The following is a 27,505-nucleotide window of genomic DNA, read 5'->3' on the forward strand; positions in this document are numbered from 1 at the left end:
TGGATGTGTCCTAGGTGCTTGGATTAGGTTTAGGGTGAGTTGGTCCAGCTGCTTAGTTAGCTTTTGGAGAAGATCTTGTTGTGTAGTGCCTCCCACTTGTGTAGATGGTGCTCTAGGTAGAGGTGGATCTTGAGACTGACTCTCCCCCATCTCCCCTATTTCTCTTTCTATCTTAATCTTTTGGTTTTGATACCTCAATTTGCGATCTTTACCCCTTTCTACCTCTAGTGCAATCTCAAACGTTGGAGGGAACTTTGACTCTACTTTCTCCCTAAGTGGAGGGAAAAGACCCGCTATGAATCTAATCCTCTTGAGGAAGTTAGGAGAAACTTCATTCTCCCCTAAGGCAGCAACCAATCTAGCCCATAAATTTTGGAACTTGGCTTCATATGAAGAGAAATCTTCAAGAGATAATTGCATGTGTTGCAATAATTGTTGCCATATTCCCTCCGGTGTGTCTCCTCTCCCATAACGGTTGATGAAAGCTTGATAGAGAGCATTCCAATCACATTGGCAAGGGGAAGTGCTCCATACCAGTCTTTCCTCCTCCTTTAAAACTAAGGGAAAGGCCCTTAGTTTTACTTTGTCTTGGTCTCGCCCCGAGATGAGGTGCACCATCTCTAAGTTTTCAAGGAATTTCAATGCATCCTTGCCTGGTTGCCCATGAAATGTAGAAAAAGAGATTGCCATGGTAGTAGATTTCTTAGAGAAGAAGGATGAAGAGGAGAGATGTGCTCAAGAATATATTCAAGGGATTAACTTATAGGAGAATAAATATGCAAACATCAAATGTAATGTTATAATCTAGAATTGGTAAAATAAAAGGATCTGGAGAAGCATTAATTTATGCCAAGCATTGTGGGTCAAAAAGTAAGGCTATCCTTTGCTGGAAGAAGATCTTATTGCTAATAATGATATGAATAGAAACAAGGAATGAGGTTGGTAGGGTTGATTGGGTGTAATTGGAAAATTGGGATTCATGACTAAATTGCATTTGTGGTAGAGTTGTAAACTAAAGGTACTATGAGACCACTTTTATGAGGTTGGTAGGGTTGATTGGGTGTAATTGGAAAATTGGGATTCATGACTAAATTGCATTTGTGGTAGAGTTGTAAACTAAAGGTACTATGAGACCACCTTTATGAGGGAGGATTCTAGAGGGATGGCCTCTAACACTCTCCTAGATCCCCAGCTCACAAAACACAAGGAGGAGGGAGGCAAGGTGATGGAAAAGGCTCCAAAGGAAAACTCTCTCAAAACTCACACCAAAACACTCAAGGCCCTGGACCGCACTCTTAGGGGAGCTCCTCCTCAACCCTCTTAGTGACACGACAAGCCTAGTGGCATGTGGTTGCTAAGAAAATTGAACATTCAAATAAGAAGTGGTAGCTGTGTGAATCTCCTCTGCTGCTCCAAGCCCGATTCGATAGATTTCCATTAAAAAAACCATAGTAGCCTGGCTCCTATGCAACTACGTCATGGAGGTTCATCGGGACGACACGAAGGACAAGGAGTGACACTTTTGAGAGGTCAAAGGGCACATGAGCGCATGCGTTGAAGGATCCTTGTTGGCTCAAAATTTACTATGAAACTACAAACCCATCTAGTCTTTGGAAAAACGTTATTTGTAACTAGTGAGACTTCATCGCTTAGACTCAAGAGAAAATTGATGTTTGCTGATGATGGGTTGATCCCATTTGTGGTGTATTTCACATAACCTAGGGATTAGAAGGATCACGGTTTCATGAGAAGATAGTGGGAAATATCATTAATATGAAGATAAAAGATTAAAGAGGTGAAAGATGATTTTTTAGTAAATGATTTGAGTAGGTTTCATCATCATACCTTGCCTTTGTTCTCAGTCACTTCACCTACACCATGCTTCGGCCACTTTACCTACACTGGTAAATTATTTTTGTTCTTGTTTATGAGATTTTTTTAATGAGTTGTGAAGTGGTTGATTTTTGAGATAGAAACTTCATGATGCCATCCATTCAAGCTAGTCCATGAGCCATCCCCCCTATCATTTCGTCCTTCCCTCTTCCCCCGACAGTAAGTGAGATTACTGATTGTTTCTACTCCCCTTGCTTTGCTACACCACTTATTGCTACCTATCCATCCTTTTTTTTTTCTCGAGAAAAGATCCTTTCATTAGTTATATAAAAACGCCCGTAGGGCTACAAAAGATCTCTCCTGCTCATAAGAGAGAAAGAGCAGTGAATCCAGCAAGGCAGCCCGGGAGACTCTCCCTAGGTGCTGCAAAATACAAGCATCAGTACTAAGGAGTGAAGGGCTAAATCATACAATAGGGGGGGAATAGCCAAACAGGTGGCCTGTAATGCCAACGGGGGGGATCCCGTGTGTAAGGTGTAGAAGGGGCCGCTGCGCCAGGTGGTGTGAAAAGCCTAGCGCCGCAAGATCGCCTCGTCCGAGTCGCCCCGGGATGCAGTCATACTGTCCTCGCAGGGTGTGGATCAACTCCTGCCAAATCCCCCGTATAGTCTCTGCTGGTGGCTCCAGTCTCCCCTCAAAGGCCGTGAAACACCGGGCCCTCCAGGTGAACCAGATGGTAAGGCTGCTGAGGAGCTCCCATCGTAAATCCCTCTCCTGTGTCCAGCTGGCGGACGAGAAATCCGATGCCGGAACCAGGCGAGGCTGGCCCCTAATAAATCTGATGGCCTGACTGCCCTACTCCATCTCATAGCCCATAGCAGGCCCTGACGAAGTCGACCAAGCAGCGGCGCCCCACGTAAACATACCCTCTAGAGAGAGGGGGGCCAGAAAACACAGCATCCGCAGCCAAATCTGCTGTGCCTAAGGGCAGTCCCAAAGGCAATGTCTCTGTGTCTCCATAGGGTGGCCGCATCGAACGCAGGCCGCGGAAGACCGCTGTAAACAAGCCAGGTGCCAACTACTGAGCCCATGTGGGCGACCAGCCCCACTGAAAAGCCGAGATCCTGCGGGCCTGCCGACTAGCCCAGAGCCGAGCCCAGAAGTCCTCCAGGAACTCCTGTGAGAGTCCCTGCAATCGCCAATGCCCCACTGCCGCTGGAGAAACCGTCCTCCTCGCCGTCAAAATATGCCGTCCCAGCCGAACAGTATACTGGAAAAAGGTGATCTCTGTGGCCTCAAGGGATGCATAAGGATCATGCCACTCGTACTCCCCGGGGTCCCACTGTAGCCGGGCCAAGGGGCGCGCTGCATATGCCCATATGCGCCAATCCGGGAGCACATCAACAGGGTCGGGGTCAATATGCCACTTCCGAGAAGCGGCTGCCACTACCCGAATCCTCTGAAAGGTGCACTCTGCAACCAAAGGCGACTCCACCTCCACTCTCTGGAGTCTACTCTCATCCTGAATCTCATAGTAGAGGCATCTGCCATCCTCAGTGCTAGCTCTGACAGCAATCAGGATCTCCAACTGTGTAAAGGCTCCCATCCACCGTGGGGCCACTGGCTCGAGAGGCGTGAACCACTCCTCTGTGAGAGCCTCCTGTATATCATCCCTCATAATCAACCCCCCTCTGAAGTGACTCAGCCTCTCCACCTGGATCTCCTCTGCTAGACTGCAGAAAGCCTGCCAGTCTCCAAAACTACGAGCTGGGCCTGCCGCTAAAGGTCCCCAGGCTAGACGAGGCCGAGAACCCAGCATATGACCATGCTCCGTGCGAACCGCTGGGCTCCACATGAGCGGCTGCTTGGCCCGCTCCTCAACACAAGAAGGAGGCCGCTGAGAGAGCCCCGGTCTCAGTAGCTCCCAAGCTCTCAGGATACTCAAGGCAAATCTGTCCTCCCATCCTCTACTAAGGCCTGTCCTCCTCATTTCTATGAAGATCCAGTGAATCTCTGGTGCCCAAGTACCCCCTGAAGGGGGCGCCCGAGCCTGCAGTCGCTACAAGAGGAGCTCTTTCCACGGCTCAGCGCCTGGAAGCAACCCCCGAACAATAAGCTTCCCCAATAAGGCTCTGCTCTGATCGACTGGATCTATAATGCCCAAACCACCCTGAGCCAGCGGAAGTGTAATAACTGCCCATGCAACCTTTGCCCGAGCTGGCTGACCGTCCCGCCCAGACCACAGAAAGTTCCTGATCAGCCTGTGTACCTGGCTGATGCAAGAGCTCGAGAAAATCCAGCAAGACGTAATGTACCACATGGTCGCTAAGAGCACAACCTGATTTGCCACCACCACCCTCCCAGCCAAGGATAGTCGAGCTGTACTCCAATACAGTAGCTTCTTCCAAATGCTCAGAAGAAGCGGGGCAATCTGCTGCTCAGGTGACAAATCGAGGCCAATCTGGCATCCCAAATACTGCACTGCTGTGCCTGGAGGAATCCATCTAAAACCGGGGTCCGGGCTCCATGCCGGAGTGGGAGCACTACTGATCCAAAAGGCCACTGTCAATTGATCAATGCTCCTGAAGCTGCACTAAAAACTTGGAGCGACTACTCAGCCCGAATAAGATTGGCCTCTTGGCCATGCAAAAATAAGCCCGTGTCGTCTGCAAACTCAGCATCAAGCAAATCTTCCCCCCAGACTGGGAGCTGAAGTCCTCTCAAACCAACCTCCTCTGCCGTCAAATACATACTCATAGCCTCCGCAAAGAAGAGAAAAAGGAAAGGGGCGAGAGGACACCCCTGAGACGGACTGATTTGGTCAGCTCAAAACTCGGCCCCCGTCCTCCTGCAATCAGCACCACCTGGCTGCGAGCTGTGGAATACAGAGCTTCCACCCCTCTGATCTATCCTGGCTCAAAGCCCAGGCAAAGCATAGTGCCCTCTAAGAATCCCCAATCAACTCTATCGTATGCCTTCTCAAAATCGAGAAGCATCACGACCAAGTCCTCGCCAAGAAATCTAGCTCGGGCCGTCGCCTCCCAGAAAGTAAAGATGTTGTCAAGGATACTGCGCTCCTTGACAAATCCTGTCTGAGTAGCATGAATCAACTCCCCCAGGAAGGGCTGGTGGATCCTCAAACTCAAGGCCTTTGCTAAGACCTTGTAGACAGTATTGAGGATCGTAATAGGCCTCCAATGCTGAATGTCATCTATACTCCCTCCCCCTTGGGGATAAGATAGATCAAGCCCTCTGAAAAGCTCTGCAGCATCACCCCAGTGTCCAAAACATGTTGAAAGCCCCTGCGGAGGCCTGGTCCCAAGAGGTCCCAATAGTGCATAAAAAAGGCCGGCATCAGTCCATCCTCCCCTGGGCAACTATGTCGCGGCAGGACCCTCAAGGCCTCGGCAAGCTCAATCTCTGACAAAGGCGCACCTAGAACTGTACGCATATGGTCTGTGACCCTCCTCTGCACATGGGCCCACATAGTCTGTCTGCAAACATCTCGATCCTCAGTGGTTGGCTCCGCTGAAAGCAGGTCACTATAAAATGCAGTGGCAATGGCTCTGATCTCCCCGAGCTCAGTAGCAACCGATCCATCTGGTCTACTAAGCTGGCGGACTCCTGCTCGCGCATGACGGGGTCCAGTGATCTCAAAAAACTCCCCAGTCACTCTATCACCCAGCTGCGTCCACTGAGAGGCCTGACGACGATAGTAAAACTCATGTCTCTGCTCCTCTACCTCTCTAACCTCCTGACGTGCCTAGCTCAGCTGGGACGCCACCCACTCACATGCAGGCTGCTGCTCCTGAAGGCGCTGTAGCGAAGCAAGGCTGCGTCTTAGCCGTTGCTCCCGCTCGCGAATCTCTCCCAGTCGTGTCAAAGCTGCAGCGTGTAGAAAAGTGCTAAGATCAATGAGTCCCTGGGCACACTGGCCCGCTGCATCCTGGTCAGAGCACTGACTATCTTGCCAGATCCTCTCAATGTCCTCAGCAAGACTGGGATCTGCAAGTACCCTCTCTGGGATCCTCAACTGCAAGCTGGGCTCCCGTGTCCCCTCCTCCAATGTCAATATAACTGGCGCATGATCTGAAAATGAGGTGCCAGCGAGAATGCCGACGGAGCCCCCTCGCTCCCCTAACCAGTCGCCCACATAAAAGCGATCAATTCGTGATAGATTAGTCCCTCCCTGCCGGCGATCCGACCGAGAGAAACTAAGACTGTCCTGAGACCGGGAGAAAGCCCCATGCTGCCATGCATCAGTGATCCTTAGTGACATGCAAAACCGGTCCCAAGCTGCAAGCTCCGTGCCGTGCACTGTAACATGACTGCCTCCCACCCTATCTGCCGGGTCCTCAAGCATGTTGAAGTCTCCCCCAACACACCAATGTGCGGCCTCTGGCAATGCATCTGTAACCTGAGTCCAGAACTCTGCTCTGGCACTAGCATGATTGGGCGCATAGATGTTAAGCACACCCAATAGCTCATCATGCATCCTCAGAATGACATATTGTGCTCTACCAGGCACAATGATCCCTCGATCCACAATGGCTTGCCGCCATACATCTGCAATAACCATGCATACTCCTCCCTAAACCATATCTCTAGATCCTGCTCTCACCCAAGTGGTGTTCCTGCATCATCAAAATGTCAATGCTGCCACCAACCAGGCATCTCTGAAGCTCCTGCCTCAAGCAACCTCGATAGCGTATAAAGTGTGCTCCGCCAAGGCCCTGTACATTCCATGAGATGATCTGCTGAGGTGGATGCTGTCTCAGCCGTACGGCGGGCCTTCGCAAGCGGCTTAGATGGAGAGTAGTCCCCATCCGAACGGCTGCGAATCTGCCCACCCGGTGTACTGCAAGAATCCTGGATCAGGCGCCAGTGGCTGTGGCCCACGGCGACTGCCTCCTGCTCTGACAGAGAAACCTCGTGTATACTCACATATCCAGGGTCACGTGCCAAGTCTGCCACTATGCGCACGACCAAATGCAGAATCCCTGAGGTGTCCACACTCCCGGGATCCAAGAAAAAATGAGCCAACTCCCAAAGTTGGCCTATCACATCTGTCACCTCCAGATCGCTCATGTGGTGAGAAAACTCAATTGCCTGAGTCTTCAAAGTGCTGAGAGCGAGCTCTAGAGTCCACTCCCAATCACAAGGTCCACATAGAGGGAACGAGAAGGCCACCGCTGAGTCTAGTGCCTCCTCCCCGCGGGCCGGAGGTATCACTACATGAACTCGAATGGGTGCTGGCTCATGGGGGCCCTCTGCTCCAAAAAGCCGTGTGAAGGTATAATCAAAGGCCTCCGATCGCTGTCTAATGCCAAGGTGACTCAGCCGACTGCGGATAGATGAAATCCGTGAGGCCCTAATCGGCATAGGTCTCCTCTGTGATGCTCGAGCGAGGTCAGTGCTCAGCGCTCTCCGGACTGCAGGTGAGCGCCAGGGAACTGCGAGGGCCTCCCGGGAAGGTGAGGCGGGCGGAGGGGGAGGAGGGGGAGGCGAGGGAGGTGGAGAGGGAGCCGCTGTCGCCGAAGCGGGGGCGGGAGGAGGCGATGGTGGAAGCAAGGCGGTGGGAGGGGACGGGGGTGGGGGGGGACGGGGGTGGGGGGGTGAAGGAGGGGGAGCTGGCATCTCCTGGTCCTCAGTCGCTGCAGGGGTCTCCTCCTGAAGGGGAGCAAAGCTGTTCCTCACACGGGAACCCAGTGAGGCTGAGACTGCTGCTGCAGCGGTCTCTGGGCGTGCTGCTGTGGATGTCTCCCTCGGCGGCGCCCCTGTCCAGGCTGCCACTCCGAGGTCTCTGTGGCCTGAGCAGGTGTCCCGAAGGCAGCCTGCCGAGCCGAATCTGTGGGCGGGCCATCAGTAGCCTGCTGCTGAGGTGAGGGTCGAGGTCTCCTGCGAGGGCAGGCCTTGGCCAGATGACCGACCTGCCTGCAAATGAAGCACTGGTTCGGGAGCCCCGAGAACTCCACTCTCTGATCTATCCACCCCCCCTATCCTAGGTAACTGAATGACCTTAGGAAGGGAGGAGATGTCAGACACCAACACTCTGACCGAAGGTAGCCCAGCTGCTCTGGCCACCACTGAAGCTGCTGAGGGGCCCGTCTCTAGTATCGAGCCCACCAATGCTCCGAGCCTGGAGAGGAGCGGAAGATACTCCCGACGGAGACCAGGGAAACAAACTGTAACATGGAAGAGGCGCTCTCCCTACTCCGCTGCTGCTGGGTCAAATCCATGCTGCCAAGGTCTGAAAAAAGCCCGAGCACCCCTGATGTCAAGGGGACTCATGGCAAGGACCTTGGCAACGCTCTGGGCGGCCTCGAACTCGATCTGATAATGTCCCCGGCCCAGAAGCTGTACATCCAGGATCTTGCCCACATCTGCAAGAAGGCGGGCCTGAAGAAGATCCCTGATCTCCCCTCTGCTGGGCGAGTGCCGACTATACGGCAGATGGTGGAATGAGCCTGGAGGCGTTCCACCTCTGCGGTGAGGCTCGCTTCCTCTTCCGGCGAAAGAGAAAGCCTGATGGGGGTGACCTTAGGGGCGGGCGAGGGGGCTGCTGTGATGAGTCCCTCTGAGGCGGGGCGGGAGGAGCCTCCATCAAAGTTTGAAGCTGCGGCGAAGGCGAGGCGAAGGCGGGAACCTACTGGAAACGAGTTGCACACAGAGAGGCAGAATACGGAGCGAAAAATGAAATCAAATCCCCCAGGGGGCGGAAGCAAGAAAAGGAGGGAGGGGGGGAGAGGCGAAAGAGAGAAAACCTAAAAAAAAGGGGGGAGGGGGGGGAGGGCAGGGGGCTGCGCGCAAGAGGGATGGCGAAAACTGGTGGAAAAAAAACAACTGGCGGAGGGGGGGGAATAAGCCGCTGCAGAGAGGAGGAGGGCACGAAGACAAGGGGGGGAGGCGTAAGGGAGAGGAGGGCGGCGAGCAAAGCTATGGGCAGCAGCGAAGGCAGGCGAAATGGGGGGGCGCAGCAGCGGATGTAGACGGGGGGGCTAAACGACAGGCGGCGGGGGTCAAAGAAGGCGGGGGACAATGCTGGCGGCGGGCAATGCAGGGAAGGCGGAGAAGGAGGAAGCGAGGAGGAAACGAGGGGGCGAACAGGCCGGGAAGGTGAAGGGCGCAGTGCAACAGCGCGAGCAGGGAGAGGTGGGTGGGAGCTTCAGCGAGCGCAATCTCAGGTCTCTGCTACCTATCCATCCTTATGTATTTATCCTTTATAGTATTTTACCATGCTTATTGATTCCAATGCAACGCTCTTGTTTTTTGCCACTTAGCCTTGGTTTGTAGCGATAGCTATGAGGACTCATGGAGTAGATCCCATGTATTTACTGCATAAATTTTAATGACTTTTGATTAAGAATTCAGCCAAGAGACAGCCATCACGGTGTAGAGTAAATGTCCCACTCTTTAGGCTCGTGACCTAAAGACTACGGGTTCGAACCCTATCCCCGTAGGTAATGCTGTTAGCAATAAAAAAATCAAATGATGATTATGGTATAATAATCCATGCTTAAGAATGGGAAATGTTCTTGTCCTATCGTTTGGTAGGAAATTAGTAAAAAAGTAAACTAAGATTACCGCTGTTGTAGATTTTGGAAACATAAAAAAGAGGACGTGGGGAGACATAGAGATGCCTAAAGTAGCTTCTTAAGTTAGAAAAGAAAGCTTTGAAATATCAATTCTCTATGCCTTTGCCAGGAAAAACACTTAAGAATCAGTGGTCTCCATAGTCCAGGGAGAATGACAAAAGGCACCTGATATCTACCATGAAAACCCGGCAAGGGGGACGCTTAGGTAGGCCCTAAGCATAGTACAGGTTAAGTATCACCCTTGCAATTGTCCTATAGTGATCATCAGCAGCAACAATAGCTGTTAAGGACGAGCGGGCTTGAAGTGCCCATTTAAATTGGATTGGCAATTAGGCATCAAGTTTACTAGGCCACGGACCTAGTCTACATACTTGTTATGGTCCTGTTCCATATCGCAGTGCCCCCATAGGTAAGAGCGGCCATAATAGAGATTCGTCATCCTACCCGCTCAACCCTCTTGGCTCCATGCCATTACTCCTTGAAGTAGGAAATGGATTTCTGGCAAAGTCCACCGTGTGAATCACCAACGAGCATGAAATTTGAGCTCCTTGGTTAACTGGGGGAAAGGTCTCAGATGTAGAAAACATGGCCCTATTAATTTCCCACCTCAATAATGGCCAAACATGAAGTAGCATAAAGAACTACCCCTTTGTACAATTGAGGTAGGGTTATAGTGCCATCGCCCACCATTATGAGGATACTAAACCAAGTGTCATATACCCAGTGCCATACCACTTAAATAAGATTAAGGGGCTCCAACACTCCAACGTGCAAAAATTCTTGGTAGAACAATACCGCTCTATGAAACATTCAAGGTTTGTGTGCATCAAAGGGGACTTGAACCTCTAACCACCCAATTCGAGCCACTTACTCTATCCAATTGAGCTATCAATGCTTTCAAAAATAAAAGAACAAGCTTTCCTTGTCTGTCTTTGGTAGGACATTCACTGGGTTTTGGAGCACTGCCTGTTTAGCAGGTGGATCTAGAGTCCCCAAAAGATGAGCCCCATGGTTCAACAACAGAGGGGCTTTCCCACGTTAACATGCCATTGACTTGTTTAAGAGGAAGCTTTTTAACTAGTCTATGTGGATGGTTCTATAACCATGCAATGTTAAGGAATGACCTAGGATGCAACAGAGTCTCTTAAAGTTTGTTGGGGTTAGGTCTTGCATCTTGTAGAGGGCATAGATATTGAGACTTTGCCACCATGGGTTCTTTTGCCTTAGTTCAAACTCCTATGCACAAAGCCATTCCACTATGGAAGCCGCGAGTCATGCCATGTATGTAGCCACCGTCTCGCGGGGTGCACTACTAAGAAACCCTATGTATCACATATGCTCAAGGGGTATTAAAAAAACCCCTTACCTGCTGTGAATTTTTTATGAATAAAATGACCCCATTTTCTTTATGGACTTACAGATTTTTTTTCCAAAATTGATTTTAAAAACCCCTTCTGTAAATATATTTATTTAAATTTACCTTAAATGTTTGAATAAAAAAGCCTTTGCATTTGAACTCATGTGGTATACTTACATATTTTTAGGTGAACCTCCCAAGGCCACCATTAAAGGCCACCATTAGTGAAAAGTATAGTGCACAACCCTAGCTAAAGGAATATTATTATTATTAATTATGATTGAAGCACCTATGCTAGAATAATGCACCTTTGAGAGAAAAAGTGGTAAGGCCACGAAGCCACTTGGCAATAGGTAAGTGCACAAATATTTTGAGATTTGGTCCCTCCTCATTACAAAAAAAACAGATTAAAGAAGTGGGGCAAGTGGTAGCTTGACCAACAGATTCAGGTAGCTTGCCGGCCAAGTGAAGTGGTAGCTTGCCTAAGGCACGTTTCTAACCTTGATAGGGTTGAAGTGGGCCGACAGAGACAGAAGACCTTTTGAAAGGCACATTTGACCGTAGGGAGAGAAGGCCGACATTTTCCTTGCCCTCTCGGTGCCTCAAACATCCTAGCACACAATGTCGTGGCCCACGAAGACACTATTTGCTCTTCTATTTCCACAACAGCTCTTGCAGAGCCAAGGGCATCCTATTGATTGTTGACTATAAATCAAAGCAACAATTTTCTTTCCCATTTCCTCCTATAGAAATCAATGATCGGACCGTCTAGTTCCACACTTCCATTTCTTGTCGTTGTCTCAAGATTTCTTGCTGTCAAAATGAGCCAATGATCAATTTTAGATCAATAGAATGTAGGTTTTTTTCCTATTGGATACATCCCTTGGTTGGTGGATCAAATTTTTTATTAAGGAATATGCATCCATGCGATTACATAGGGTCCTTCTACACCCCTTCATTGTTTTGGGTACATGGCAGTACCCGGCTTTATCAACAATCTTTTCAGCCACTTTTTGTGGACCTCACAAAACTAATTGCATGTTTCCCAAGATCCCCAGGGAGAAAGGGGCCACCCCCATATCAGCGCTGGAAATTTTGGCTCAAATGACTTTTTGAATGAAGGGAGCCCCACAACCTTGAGGATCAAAGTTCACTAGAGGTTCACACATAAAGGACTGGGTGACTCTAGGTAGATAACTTTGTAGTACCTTGGTCCTAACCTTGGTTGGGGCACCAATCATGAACATGTCTCATAAGGGAAACATTCGGTGGGAATGAAAAAAATAAACATGTCAACTTTTTGGTAGCGAGGGAAACACGAAAGGACGAGGTACATTCAAACCTTGGATAATAGATACCTCATAATTTTTAGGAAAATATCTTCTTTGCACCTTCCTAGGCTGCTTCAATTGGAGTGATGTTTGATCCGAGTCTCAATAGGTCAATCCTTTGCATTTCCATATGTACACAACTACGCTTCCGCCTTCTTCAGCAAAACCTAACTAAACCAAGTCTTTTATTCCTTGAGAAGGAATCGATATATTAGGTAGGTTCGGAGGTGCTAACGGTGAGTCTAGAGGTAGATCTAAAGCCAAAGGTTTGCTAGGAATGACCTCCCATTCTAATAGATTAGCTAATGGTACTAGTACAATAGGCGGGCTCATATGACTATTCTCTTTAGAGCTCCATATTCTCCACATCTCAGCGTGATAATGGGTCATAGAAAGATGGATCCCTTCACACATACACTAGTTTATAGGGTGAGATGGGGGATTCATTAAGCTCTCATCCCAAAGTGCATGATAGGCTTGGTCCAGCATGCACCTATTCTTTCTTTCTTTATCAATGGGATAGAATGGAAATCAATCCACCATGGTCACACATACAAAATGAGAATTTTGAGAGATTGAGTAGCACATTCGGTCAAGTCTATGGGCCAAGCTTTTATGAACATGACATCACCGCAATCCTAGAGGGTCAACATCGTGATAATGACATTTATCAATATGCCACTGATTAATTATTGGTATTGTTGTAGATGATTAATATGTGCATTCCATGATCTCTAGAAGACTCTCCCATAGCACGACGAGGATATAGTACCGAGATTTACAGGGGAGCAGAATCCAAAGTTGTGGCTGCAACAATACTGAAATACTTTGGAGCACTAGCTTAGGAGGGGATCTTAACCAATTATGCCACATAGCATTCTACATGAATGATGTACACAGTAGGATGCTAGCCTTCTAAGTAATTGTTAGGTTTAAGGCCACGTTACATGCAGGAATACTTTAAAGATCTAAGTGTGCTTTTCCCCAAAGAATTGGATATGACACAATGGAAGATCCACATGATTGACAAATGTAAAAGCATGCACTCTCTATAGATTGGAAAAACATTGATACTAGATGACAAATGTCCAATCTCGAGAGAATTTATGTGGAGTACCCAGGCTTACCGTTAAGGATAATTTTTTTGGAACCAACAAGGAGGCTGAGTAAAGAGAAAGTCCAAGCTTAACTAAAAGGTTTAGCAATAATTACAAGTAACAATCACCCCGTTGTCTCCAACATGTACTCACTAAAATTGTATTCTTTGTGAAGATGCCGGCTACTAGATAGTAAGACCCCCTGCAGGTTTACTATACTTTTGCAATGACATCCTTCATGTAATGTGTAGGATAGATTGGAGGTGATGTCACACAATGGCACCACCAAACCTGAAATACCACTCTCTTTTTCTTGGATGCCTAACCATTGCATGTTATCAAGAGCCGGATATTGCAAGGTGGGTAGTTTATTTGGGGTATTCAATTTGTGCCACTTTACCCAAGTGGGCCACTCTTTAGGGACTCCGCAGTCAAATATTAATCGTCCAACAATGGAATATTAATATATAATGAGGAAATATTACACCGATTATCAGTTTGCATTGACCACAACCTATAAGGACTGGGCTATCCACTACTTTTAATCTTGTGTTTACATAGGTTCGTGGATAGATTTATGTGCAATATTCCCAGAGACATTGACCTCTACACATCTTCATTTGACAATGAGAAAAGATAGGATCAGCCTTCTGCCACCCAAGGAGTGATCGTAGTTGTGCTCTCTAGACCGTGCAGATTAGTCGCCCATTACACCACTCTCTAACTTGACTTTGTCTGGGTCTTGTTTAATCCTAGAGGCCAAAAGGAGGCTTGAAACTCGCTCACAACAAGTTCTCCCCGTGGCCCTTCATTCCTTGGGGTCCACTCCCTCCTGACGTTTGCAAGGAGGACAATGGCTTGATTTTTAGTATAGTCAGGTAAACTCGCATGACTTTTTCTTATTCTATTTTGAAAGGCATGGCAAATGCATAGGCTCCTTCTCTTCTACATAGCATTTGCAAAGTGATTCCCAATTCCTAAAAGGTAGGTAGGTGGTATGGGCCTTTTGATTTCTATTTGAGGCTTTCCTCCCGCCGAAGCTCTTATTTTGGTGTTACCTCTACAGGGATGGTTGGGGCCATAATAAGATAAGAGTTGAAAGTTCCCATGTTTTTCTTTTGGGATGTCATTAAAACTTCCATCCCCAATAGATAGGTAATCCACTCCTTGTAAATGAAAGGAGGGAGAAGTGGCACTCGGGCTTGACCATAATGTGCCTATAGCAAGCAGGGAGCATATCCGCGTCTACCTAGCAACAAGACCAACATGTAATGCTATCAGTAGTAAAAAATCAAACAAAGATTATCGTACGTTAATCTATGCTTAAGAATGGGAAACATTTTTGTCATGTAGTTTGGTAGGAAAATAGTAAAAAACAAACAAACATTATCGTATATTATCCATACTTAAGAATGAGAAACGGTAGGGAAGTAATCTCACAACGTGAAGTGGGAACAATCTGTGAGAATAGCCTTTTTTGACGACAAAATGAGATTGTAAATGCTTATCAAGGTTGGGTTTGGGACTGGTTTTTGGTCCCAAATGCATACTTATTGGTGTAGCTGCATAAGGAGACCCGCTTCTTTGAAGAAGTGTCCAACTAGGGCCCGGGGGTTTCTCGGCACCAATACGATGATTAATGGGGCCGGGGGTGGCAAAGTGGTGCTCCTATTCATCAAATGGCGCATCTTCATGTAACACATATCCTCTGTGTGCCCCCTACCCAAACGTTTCTCATAAGTGAAAATAATGATGGGACAATCTTTGGAAAGATGGCCGGATACATGACAAGCCCGACACACCATGTTGGTGGGATTAGGCTCAGGGTGACCTGCAGACAACAAGTTTTGTTGTTGGCGCTTTAGAAAATTCACATCAAGAGTTACAGCCTTCACATTTTCATTAAGTTGGTTCATGTAATTTGTCATCATATTTTTAAAATCCCCAATACTAGACGTGGTGCTTTCATACCCATCCTCTCCCTTGTGATTTGCTGGAGGTGGAGTGATAGAAGTAGAATCAGGGTAAGTCACATATTGTGATGGAGCATGAGGGGCAAGAACATAATTTTGTGAAGAGGTTAGGGGAGCCACTACGCTACAAGAAGGTGGGGGTGTTAAAGGCAAAAGAGGTGGTGAGGTTACTTAAAGGTGAGGTGGTACAACGGGTGGGAATTGGAACGGTTGAGTTGGTTGAAGTTGAGGCACACATGATGAAGTTGGCCAAGGTGCAGGGAGGGAAAAATTGGAGTCTGTGGTGCTAGCCATGGATAATACGGGGGAGATGGAGTCATGGTTTGTTGTGGCTCGTAAACACATTGATAAGAGCTCTACACATTAATGGCAAAAGTGATGGCCGTATTCAAGTCATTTGGGGCTTGAGCTCTAACCAAAATTTGGATACTAGGGTGTATGCCTCGAAGAAACGAATCCATGATGGTGAGCGGGTCAATGTTAAAAACAAGAGTGTAATGATCAATAAAGTTTCTAAACCTCGTGGCCGCTTGTTCCACGGTCTTATGCGGGTGATTTTGCTTGACCTCTTCCTCTTCAACCATATCCATACTATCACTGTCAAGCCTCTCATCCTGAGTCTCCTGTGAATCAAAAGGATCACTGTCAAGCCTTCTTTTAAACATCTTGATCCTTTTTCCTGCTACAAGATTCTTTATCTCTGTTCCATCAAGCTCACACAGGGTATACGTGGCATTTCCATGCACATGCTTGACAATGTAAGGGCCAAACCATCTTTTTGCAAACTTTCTTTGAACAGTGAGCTGGTTGTCAAGGCTACTATCATACATTAGGACCCAATCACCTTCTTCAACAGGTTTTGGCTGGAGTCTGTGTCTTCTATCAAATCTTTCTTTATTTTTCAACCTTGCATCTTTCAAACGAGCTTTAGCAAGCTCTACATATTTAGGCCTCCTCTCCAGCTGCCTTATTCGCAAAACAAGGAGGTCTTCGCTGTTCAATCCTTCCACCCAGGGTAATACATTCCAAGTTGGAACTACTTCCTCAACTGGCATTACTGGCTTCTGACCATACATTAATTCTGCAGCCATGTATCCTGTCTCACTGAGCTATGAGTTGTACGGTCAGCCCACAAAGCATATGGTAGCAGCCTTGGCCACTCTCGCTTTCTTTCTCTTCATGCCTTAGCCAAAGCTTTAATGATTGGAGGATGTCCTCGCTCACTTTTACCATTGCCCTCAGGGTTGTAAGCACATGTTAGGGCCAGTTTGATGCCAATTCTAGAGAAGAACTCCCTTGCTTCTTCAACATCTAGCTCACCCCTATCAGTTGTTATTTTCCCAACACAACCATACCGGCAAATCACATCTTCGAAGAGAAATTTGCATACTGTTTCTGTACTCTTTATTCTAAGAGCACGCCCCTCTACCTGATTTGTCAAATCTTCTCTTGCAAGTGCTATGTACCGCATCTGCCAAATTCCCAAAGGCATTGTAACTAGATCCACTACCCATTTATAGTGCATGGCAGGTGGGTAGGTTGGTTGCAAGCCATCACGATGCCGCACATTTGAGTACATTTGACATACCATGCATGTTTCCACATATTGGGAAATATCCTTGTACATTCCTTTCCACCAATATCTTTCCTTTATTTTGGTAAAGGTGGCCCACACACTTCGATGTCCAGCCTAGAGACTCTCATGGAGTTCTTTCATGAGCTTTTCTTGAGTCTCTTTATCACATATGACTCTCTGTGGCATAGCATTCCTCTGCTTAGGATGCTTCCAGAGGTACCCATCCTTTAGAAAATAACCATATGCTTTTCTGTGGATCCTCTTAAATTCTGAGTCAGACCAATTTTCCTGTCTTGTCAGAGTACTCAAGTATTAACCAATAAGAAACCAATCTCCTTCATACATTTCTCCAGTAAAAGACTCAAGTACATTTGATAGGCAAGTATGGTCCCTTTTTGCATATGCGGTAGTGTAGAACTTTGTACCTACATCATCAATGTCACTAATCATCCCTTCTTCATCTTCATACCTGGCTCTTCATAGCATATCTGCAACTGGGTTATCTTTTCCTGCAATATGCTCAAACTCAGGATTTAGTGACTTGATATAGGCAATCCACCTAAGCATAGCAATATCTGGAGTGGTGCAGCTTGCAATCATCCCAAGGAGTGGCAAGCAATCAGTTTCTACAAGTACAGATGCCCTAATAAGATATTCTTTTTCACATTTTAGAGCAGTGACTATTCCCCATAACTCCCTCTTGATCTGCGGATATTTTCGCTGACGAATGCTTAATACCTTTGCTCCAAATCTGATTACATACCTGTGATCATCCTCATCATCTTGTCCTACTGCCCAACCTATCCCAGTAGGACTAGTATCAATTGTAACAATCACAGGCCTGCCACACTCATAATCTGCCTTCCTGAGAGTAGGTGATGATTGGAGCAAACATTTCAGCTTCCGCATAGCTTTAATATGTACTGCACTCCACAAAAATTTTTGATTTTTCCTCAAAAGTTGATAAAGAGGATCTGCTGCATGTGCATAATGTGGGATCCAAATAACATAAAAGACACATGCACCAAGAAATCTCCTCAGCTCTGTAACATTAATGCATATCTCTTTCATTCTTTGTATTGCATCTATCTTGGCTGGACAAGGTCGGCGTCCATTAGTACTACAAAGATGCCCCACTATTAGCACTTCACCAACCCCAAACACTGATTTCGATCCAGACAAAGTAAGATTCACCTCTTCATGCCTAGATAGAATCATATCACAATCTTTTATATGATTTGCCACAAACTTGCGGCACCCTTTCGAATCCAAATCCTCATCTTTATTTTTCTCATCACAGCCCTTTATTGGCACATCATCCAGAAAAGGCATAGTTATTTGTGGTATGAAGTCTCACAAGACTTTATTCATTCCATTCATCATATGCGCCACTGAGTTGGTGGCTCCCTGTGGTAAGGTACACATCCTTACTAATCCCAAAGGAGTTTTCATTGTGGTCAAGTCCCTGCTTTGTATATCCAGCTGGAACTGATCATATCCCGAATACAGATCACCCATAGAGTATATAGCTTTCCCTGCAAATGCTTCTGCAAACTCATCCACAATCGGACCTGCTCCCACATTCCTGATTGTGACTTTGTTTACAGGTTGCATGTCTTGAATGAAGCGCAATGTTCCATTTTTCTTTGGCACGGTAAACCATCTGTTGGAATATGGAGCGCATGATGGCTCCAAAATTCCCATCCTGATCTTTTCTTTTAGTAATTCCATCAGCTTTGGCAAGAGAGCCTTTGGTACTGGAATCGGCCGCAGGTTCCAGGGCACATGTGGTACAGTGAAGATCACCATTGGCACTGTTACACTTGGATCAACACAGCCTATCTCATGCGGCTGAAAAGCAAAGGCTTTCCCATGTTTTACAAGCATCTCCTCAAAGCATTCCCTTTCAACTGGCAACAGAAAATCCTTTTCACCAATCTTCAGCTCTTTTAGGGTTTCCTGTGTAAACTTATGCCCAATTTTCTTCGGATCTCTGAGATTCGGTTGCATAGAGGCTTCATCTAATTTCTCCTTGCTTTCTGGTGGCAAGGGCAAGGCAACTGGTTTCACCTTCTTTGCAACCGTTTTGTACTTTGTATCAACATGAGCATCCATCTCGCAATTCATGTTTTTACATTCCATCCCCTCAAATTCTCGGATTATATCATACATCCCCACAGATGACACCTCTATCATCTCATTTCCACCCTGTAAGCATGCTCTTCCCATATCAAAAAGCACATCCATAGTATCCACAAATGACACCTCATCAAGCACCCCTGAAATAAACTCATTCTTCTCCAAAAGACCACACTGCTCAAGACTTTTTTGTTCATTTTGTACATGTCAACGCATGCCACGCTTCAAATCCTTGCTTTTTACAAAGACCAATGACCCATAGCTAGAAAATCCCTGAAAGTTTACTGAAAAGTTATTTACATTGATTGAGTCCTGCGAGAACTCATTTTCCCTTGTACCATTGGAATCCCGCTTTACAATGGCACGTGGCCAAAATCCCTCATCTCCCTGTAGTTCATGAACTCTCTATTTATCTTTGGGAGTGACTGTGCTTGAAGAGACTCACGGTTCCTTTCATGGTTAATGCAAACTGTCAAGAACTGAACAGCTTTCTTACCATCTTTACTCCTTATTCTTGCATATGCCAAGCCATTATCTAAAACTTTTGTTTCCATCCTCACAGCTGTAATGTAGGGTTGCCCAAGGATGAGGGAATACGATGACATCTCCTGAACAAAGAAGTTCTGATCATCTTTCACATCCCCTATAGTTACCCTTACATTTGGACATGCAGCATAGAGCTCTGCAGATGAGTTATTAGCTGCTTTAATCATCCACCCATGATCTACATCCATTGGCCACTTACATTTGTTGTAGAGATTTTTAGCCATAAGATTTATTTCAGACCCATGGTCGATTAGAGCGACATACGGCTCTTCCAAGTCACCTATCTTGACAAGGGTTTCAGTGGTGGCCCTTGCCCAATGGCTCCTAGAGTAATGACTCTTTGTAAGAACTTCTTTTTCATCATCCTCTTCCACAAAGTGCACTTGTCGTGCCCCTTCAGCAGAGTGATTACATTCCACCACATTCTCTCTCTCTTCCTTTTGCTGCACCTGTACTCCATGAGTCTTAGAAGTGCTTGCTTCCCCTTGTAATGGAATAGACTCAATTATGGACTGCCTTTTCCTTCGTATAATATCAATTATCTCATCATGGAATTCTTTCTTTGCAATCCCCAAGACTTCCCCTAGTGTAAATTCGACCCTACTGTTTAGAATCCTCTCTTCAAGCACCTTTTTGGGATCTATTGCGGCTTCAATATCAGATTGAAGCTTGTAGAGTGGACCTTTCCCTTTACCCTTCTCCTTCTCATGTTTCATTTTTGCTGGCACTTCTTCCATTGATACTTCCTGTGGAGGTCTGCTATGCGGTGGAGGCATATGTGATGGCCCAGGATCCTTCTTTTCACTTCCACGGGTAACTCTTTTTGATGGCCCTCCTTCCTCATTTTCCCTTTTACGCTTCTCCTCTACCTGTGCCTCATTATTCTGGCATTTTGCAATGTAGGCATGAACAGATAAAGAATCCATAGGCTCTTCCCAGCCAGTCTCAAGACGTATACAGTCACCCGCCTCATGCAAAGCCTGTTTAGACACCTTCTTTGACGTAATTAGCTCCATTGTTGATGGCCAAAAATCTTCATTCTCATAATCTTCATCATCCTCAGATTCCTGCTTTGATTGACCAACCTTTAACCCATAGGTTGCTGCCTCAACCATAGAGATGGCATGTCCAGCAACCATGTCTTCAACTAGCTTTTTCATCCCTCCTTTCCCAAAGTTTGTGCTTAATGGAAGACCAGTCTCTGTAAGGTGGATTTTCCCATCTTTGAAAAACACAAGTTGATTTTTGAGGGCTTCTTTATAGCTAGCACAGTCTTTCTTTGCATGTTCTGGGTCATCACACCATATACATCTGAATGTAAACCCTTCTTTGCTTTGAGGCCTTTGCATAGAAGCCTGCCCTAATGGTAGCCCTTTTTCCTCAATCCTGGACATCTTCAATTTTAGGTCTTGCATGCCCTTAATAAGCTCATCCATCGGCCCTTCTACCTTTGGGATTGTAACAGCTGGTTTTGGTAGATTCTCAGGGATAACAGCAGTTATAGGAGTTGCCAAGCTCATCACCATTTTATCCCTCCTTCGCTGCCGCTTTGCTAGCATGGTGACCGCATCCTCGACATCATTCCAATCATTCTTTAGCCCCTGCTCTGTATCCTTATCCTCAAGGAGAATTTCCAATTTTTCTTGGAGATCTTTCCCAGCTGCTTGTAAGAAGAGCTCTGTTTTTTCCTTGTCCAAGGTTGTGCGCTCAATCCTTGACAGCTGGGCATAGTGCTTCTCAAACTCTCTTAGCAACTCTGTGGCAAAAATTCACATTTTATGTTTTGTGACCCATTCCAAGAAAGTTCGTTTGGTCACCCGCTCAGAGTCCTCCATGAAATATTCATCCTTTAAAGCAAGCTTGAACTCCTCCCAATTTCTGCCACCATGTGCTGTCTGCAATCCTCTTATGCGCTCTCTTATTTTAGGAACACATACCAGCTCAAATCTTCGAACCATATCCTCCTCAGTCACCCTGTTTAGCTCCATTTCCTTTGTGTAATTACGCAGGTACTTTGTAATGTCCTTACCATCAAATTGATCCACCTTTTTCACAATTGACTGCAGTGCTTTGGTTGTGGAAATTTGTCCCCTCTCAGCAGCTTGCTGCTGTTGCATATACATAGTAAACATCTGAAACATTTGCATAACCCCGGGGTCACAATGAACCCCCTGACCCTCAGGATTCTTAGCCATAGCTTCCCTGTGTATTTCACCACACTCTCACCCCAGCAGTTTCACGTCGGGTTCACCAAAGATGCTGTCGTGATGTGGGCGGTGTCGCTGGGAAAGTGCGAGACTTCTAGCTGTGAGAGTAGCTTCCAAAATCCCAGCAAGGAAACAAAACAGATAGCTCTTCAAGGAGCATAAGACATCACCATTGTTGTTGACATGTACATGTGCCAAATTACTTCAATTTATTCCCACATTCAGCTTGATGTTTGCACGTAAATTGTGTGTCAAGAGCATGACCAGTTCTAAGCATAGATCTCCTGATTCTTTTTCCAAATGCTTCAAACTTATCACATGTAAGCATAGCACAAACATCAAAAGATTCCCATATACATGTGTCCATTCACATCATATGTACCATATAATGCCAATTCCATCATTTCAAAATGTCTCTTGTTCACCTGAAAACCTACTTTCAGATTCCAACAACTCACAAGGCAAAAGATGGCACATGGCGCATGTATAACATATTCAAAAAAATCTCCATGTTGAACAATCCAAAATCAAGTGCCTTTCTATTCCATGGTTCTCCAAAACCATATATACATTCAAAAGCCTTCTTGTTTCAAAAAAAAACTTTAAGAGGAAATATATTCCAAGACTATACGATTATTCAAATCGTAAGTAACAACATTAAACAAAAATAAATTTGCTTATCTGAGAGTAAAAACGAATTTTTCTTTTGATTTCACTTTTTCCCATACGACTGCTTCACTGCCGTTTGCGCCAGGATAAAAAAAACATCATATAATGTGTGATTTTTTTGCAGATCATCACCTTTGATAGCACTTCATTCACCTTTTAATTCTAACCCCAAGAAGCTCCATACAGTAGCCGCCTTCTCCTTTTTAAAATCTCTGGTTACATGTAGCTCTAGTTCACATTTTCTGCACACCCCCCTTCTGATATGCGCCGCTTTCTGGTTATTTCCCCTTTCCCGCAAGAGAGTTGGAGCTCCCTCACCTTTTGCAGCCCAAAAATCGCATTTTCCCAGTTTGAAATACTGCGCCTCCTTATTTCCTGCTTAATATTCGGAAATTTCTTTTTTAAAAAAAAAATTCGCATGCCACGCAAGCCGCCACCTTCAAATATGTCTCCAGCTGTTGCCTCTGCTAAGCGCAGCAATCTTCACACGTTGCATCCAGTCAGGTCACAGCCTGCAAGATCCAGACGAAGGATAGCATGTGGCAGAGCATAGCCCTCGTAGATAGGAACGGTATGCATAACACCATCATCCGAATCCAGCACAATACCTATTGTTCTTCCACTGGCATACAATGAAAGCACAGCCTGGATAGCAACATACATAGCTGGTGCATTGAATGTATCGAACCTGATTTGAGTCATCTTCTCTCGATTAGCTTTTGGATTGAGAGGAGCTTAAGTGAGCAAGACTGGATGCTCTTCAGGAGCAACTCGAAGCTCATTATAGTTGGTTACGATACCATTCTCAATAGAATATTTCAAGGTCAATATTCCCCGCTTAGATTGGGCCTCATCGCCAACATATGCATCTTTCTGTCCCATACCCACCATAACACCAGTGTGCCGAGGACGGCCCACAATACTAGGAAACACTACCCTAGGAGCATCATCTCTAGCAAACCCAGCCTTGACCATCCCAGATCCATTGTCACAGACAAGAGGTTGAACTTCCTCTGAGTCTGCCATTCTTGAATTGACGATATAACTTGGATTTGGGCAGTTGCTATGAGATTCTGCCCCTCCTCTTCTGCTGCTGCAGAACAAAAGAGGGAAGACTAGCATTGACAAGGGAACGTGACTTAGTCAGTCAAACAGGAGGGCCCTTCATCCACTGCTGCAATGGTAAGCATTGACAAAACGAAGGGACGGCACACAGATCCTGCCTTAAAGCCACGAACTCTGAAACGAAGGTTTTGGGTTAGAATTTCTCTGCTCTTGCTCTAATGCTGCTAAGCTTGCACATGCATTAAGTGCACATACAAATGTAATGTTGTTAGGTCTAATGCCTTCAACTTGCATCTCATCAGACAAACCCAGAGCCTCCTTGTTCTGCTCATTCCGAGTAAGAACAGGAATCATGGTATCCCAAGACACGATATCTCAAAAGGGCACTCTTGAAAACCAATCCTTACATCATACATGCTCTCACATTTCCATACATGTTGAGAAGGGTGTTCCCTACTACAAGGTCTACCATAAGCATAAAACTCCATAATTCACACCACACTCATGTACAGAGGCTTCGAGACCTGGCTCAGTCTCAGCTCGTCTTATTGAACCTCATTTACAATATGAACATATGTACTCAGGCATCATATAATGACTCAAGTCATGGCACTTAATCCCATGCATCTGGATTTGCATTTGATGGCCTCATATGCATGGTTTCACACCATAGACGTGCCATGGCACGACAACGCGCTTTGCTGAAGACAAATGCTTAAGAGAAGGACATGCAAGGTGTTGCCCGAGATAGTTAGCAATAAACAAAATGTCAGGACGAGTGTTCAAACAAACAACTTGAAGACATCCAACCAAATTAGCATATAGTTGATTTGTAACAAGCTGGCCACCACCATCAGAAGTGTTTTTCATGGAACTCGCAAGACAAGGAGTAGTTGCTGAATGTGTAGATTCCAAACCAAACTTCTTAATAGTATCTTCAATAAACTTTGACTGTCGAAGTAATAAAATACCTTTGCTGTGATCCCTTTGAATCTGAATGCCAAGACATGAGTGAAGCTCTCCAAGATCCACCATATCAAATGCCAAAGATAACAACTGCTTACTTTGGTGTAGAAATCCCAAATCATTGGAAACAAGGATTGTATCATCCACATAAAGGGCAAGGATTACAAAACTACCATTTTGGTGTTTGGTAAATAAGTTGGGATTAGAAGAGCAAGAGAGAAAGCCATGGGAGGTAAGAAAAAGATCAAACTTGATGTACCAGGCCCGTGAAGCTTGTTTAAGACCATATAAAGCCCTATGAAGACGAGTAACAAGATCTTCCTTAACTGCAATTAACAAATCCTTCTGTCTGTTCCATGTAAATTTCTTCATTCAAATCTCCATTCAAGAAAGCTGTGCACACGTCCATGTAATGAATTTCTAAGTCAAATTGAACAACAAATGCCAATAAAACCCGAATACTAGTAATGTGAACAACTAGTGAAAAGGTTTCATGATAATCAACGCCAGCAACTTGAGAATAACCTTTGGCAACTAAATGTGCCTTGAATTTGTCAAAGGATCCATCTGCTTTAAATTTTGTCGTATATAGTTTGAGGGATTTGGAAAAAGGAGCCAGTAAATCTATGCTTGGAAAGGGATAGTCACTTGATACACAATTTATGTGCAATCATCAGGCTAAATTCATGGATGTATTGAGGTGAATTTGTACATGTTTATGATATCAAAAATGGAGGTGCCTTGTGATCCATGAAGAGTTATGTGTTTGAGTTTCCTTGTGGGAATCAGAAGCTACTCTCACAGCTAGAAGTCTCGTACTTTCCCAGCGACATCGTCCACGTCACGACAGCTCTTTGGTGAACCCGACGTGAAACCACTAGGGTGAGAGTGTGGTGAAACATACAGGGAAGCTATGGCTGAGAATTCTGAGGGTCAGGGGGTTCATTTTGACCCCGGAGTTATGCAGATGTTTCAGATGTTTACTATGTATATGCAACAGCAGCAAGCTGCTCTGAGAGGGGACAAATTTCCACGACCAAAGCACTGCAATCAATTGTGAAAAAGGTGGATCAATTTGATGGAAAGGATATCACAAAGTACCTGTGTAATTACATAAAGGAAATGGAGCTAAACAGGGTGACTGAGGAGGATATTGTTCGAAGCTTTGAGCTGGTATGTGTTCCTAAAATAAGAGAGCGCATAAGAGGATTGCAGACAGCACATGGTGGCAGAAATTGGGAGGAGTTCAAGCTTGCTTTAAAGGACAAATATTTCATGGAGGATTCTGAGCGAGTGACCAAACGAACTTTCTTGGAATGGGTCACAAAACCCAAAATGGGAATTTTTGCCACAGAATTGCTAAGAGAGTTTGAGAAGCGCTATGCCCAGCTGTCAAGGATAGAGCGCACAACTTTGGACAGAGAAAAAACAGAGCTCTTCTTACAAGCAGCTGGGAAAGATCTTCATGAGAAACTCGAAATCCTTCTTGAGGATAAGGATACAGAGCAGGGACTAAAGAGTGATTGGAATGATGTTGAGGATGCAGTCACCATGCTAGCAAAGCGGCAGCGAAGGAGGGATAAAATGGTGATGAGCTCGGCAACTCCTATAACTGCTGTTATCCCTGAGAATCTACCAAAACGAGCTGCTGCAATCCCAAAGGTAGAAGGGCCGATGGAAGAACTTATTAAGGACATGCGGGACCTAAAATTGAAGATGTCCAGGATTGAAGAAAAGGGGCTACCATTAGGGCAGGCTTCTATGCAAAGGCCTCAAAGCAAAGAAGGATTTACATACAGATGCATATGGTGTGATGACCCAGAACATGCAAAGAAAGATTGTGCTAGCTATAAAGAAGCCCTTAAAAATCAACTTGTGTTTTTCAAAGATGGAAAAATCCACCTTACAGAGACTGGTCTTCCATTAAGTACAAACTTTGGGAAAGGAGGGACGAAAAAGCTGGTTGAGGATATGGCTGCTAGTCATGCCATCTCTATGGTTGAGGCAGCAACCTATGGATTAAAGGCTGGTCAATCAAAGCAGGGATCTGAGAATGATGAAGATTATGAGAATAAAGATTTTTGGCCATCAACAATGGAATTAATTGTGTCAAAGAAGGTGTCTAAGCAAGCTTTGCATGAGGCAGGTGACTGTATACGTCTTGAGACTGGCTGGGAGGAGCCTGTGGATTCTTTATCTGTTCATGCCTACATTGCTAAATGCCAGAATAATGAGGCACAGGTAGAGGAGAAGCGTAAAAGGGAAAATGAGGAAGGAGGGCCATCAAAAAGAGTTACCCGTGGAAGTGAAAAGAAGGATCCTGGGCCATCACATATGCCTCCACAGGAAGTATCAATGGAAGAAGTGCCAGCAAAAATGAAACATGAGAAGGAGAAGGGTAAAGGGAAAGGTCCACTCTACAAGCTTCAATCCGATATTGAAGCCGCAACAGATCCCAAAAAGGTGCTTGAAGAGAGGATTCTAAACAGTAGGGTCGACGATAGGGGATTGCAAAGAAAGATTTCCATGATGAGATAATTGATATTATATGAAGGAAAAGGCAGTCCATAATTGGGTCTATTCCATTACAAGGGGAAGCAAGCACTTCTAAGACTCATGGAGTACAGGTGCAGCAAAAGGAAGAGAGAGAGAATGTGGTGGAATGTAATCACTCTGCTGAAGGGGCACGACAAGTGCGCTTTGTGGAAGAGGATGATGAAAAAGAAGTTCTTACAAAGAGTCATTACTCTAGGAGCCATTGGGCAAGGGCCACCACTGAAACCCTTGTCAAGATAGGTGACTTGGAAGAGCTGTATGTCGCTCTAATCGACCATGGGTCTGAAATAAATCTTATGGCTAAAAATCTCTACAACAAATGTAAGTGGCCAATGGATGTAGATCATGGGTGGATGATTAAAGCAGCTAATAACTCATCTGGAGAGCTCTATGCAGCATGTCCAAATGTAAGGGTAACTATAGGGGATGTGAAAGATGATCAGAACTTCTTTGTTCAGGAGATGTCATCGTATCCCCTCATCCTTGGGCAACCCTACATTACAGCTGTGAGGATGGAAACAAAGGTTTTGGATGATGGCTCGGCATATGCAAGAATAAGGAGTAAAGATGGCAAGAAAGCTGTTCAGTTCTTGAC

The 27,505-nt window shown here is 45.7% G+C and overlaps 1 protein-coding gene and 1 pseudogene across 1 annotated transcript in view; both read right to left on the bottom strand.

Annotated features, from left to right (window-relative positions):
• The window catches only part of LOC147624332 (MADS-box transcription factor 23-like), a 337,401-nt gene that overhangs the window by 88,306 nt on the left and 221,590 nt on the right, over positions 1–27,505 (bottom strand). The gene's annotated exons all lie outside the window — the stretch shown is intronic.
• On the bottom strand, positions 22,807–23,369 carry LOC147624334 (actin-3 pseudogene; annotated as a pseudogene).

The sequence above is a fragment of the Cibotium barometz genome, chromosome 25 (assembly GCF_041138505.1).
Source record: "Cibotium barometz isolate CiBa-2024 chromosome 25, ASM4113850v1, whole genome shotgun sequence".
NCBI lineage: Eukaryota > Viridiplantae > Streptophyta > Polypodiopsida > Cyatheales > Cibotiaceae > Cibotium > Cibotium barometz.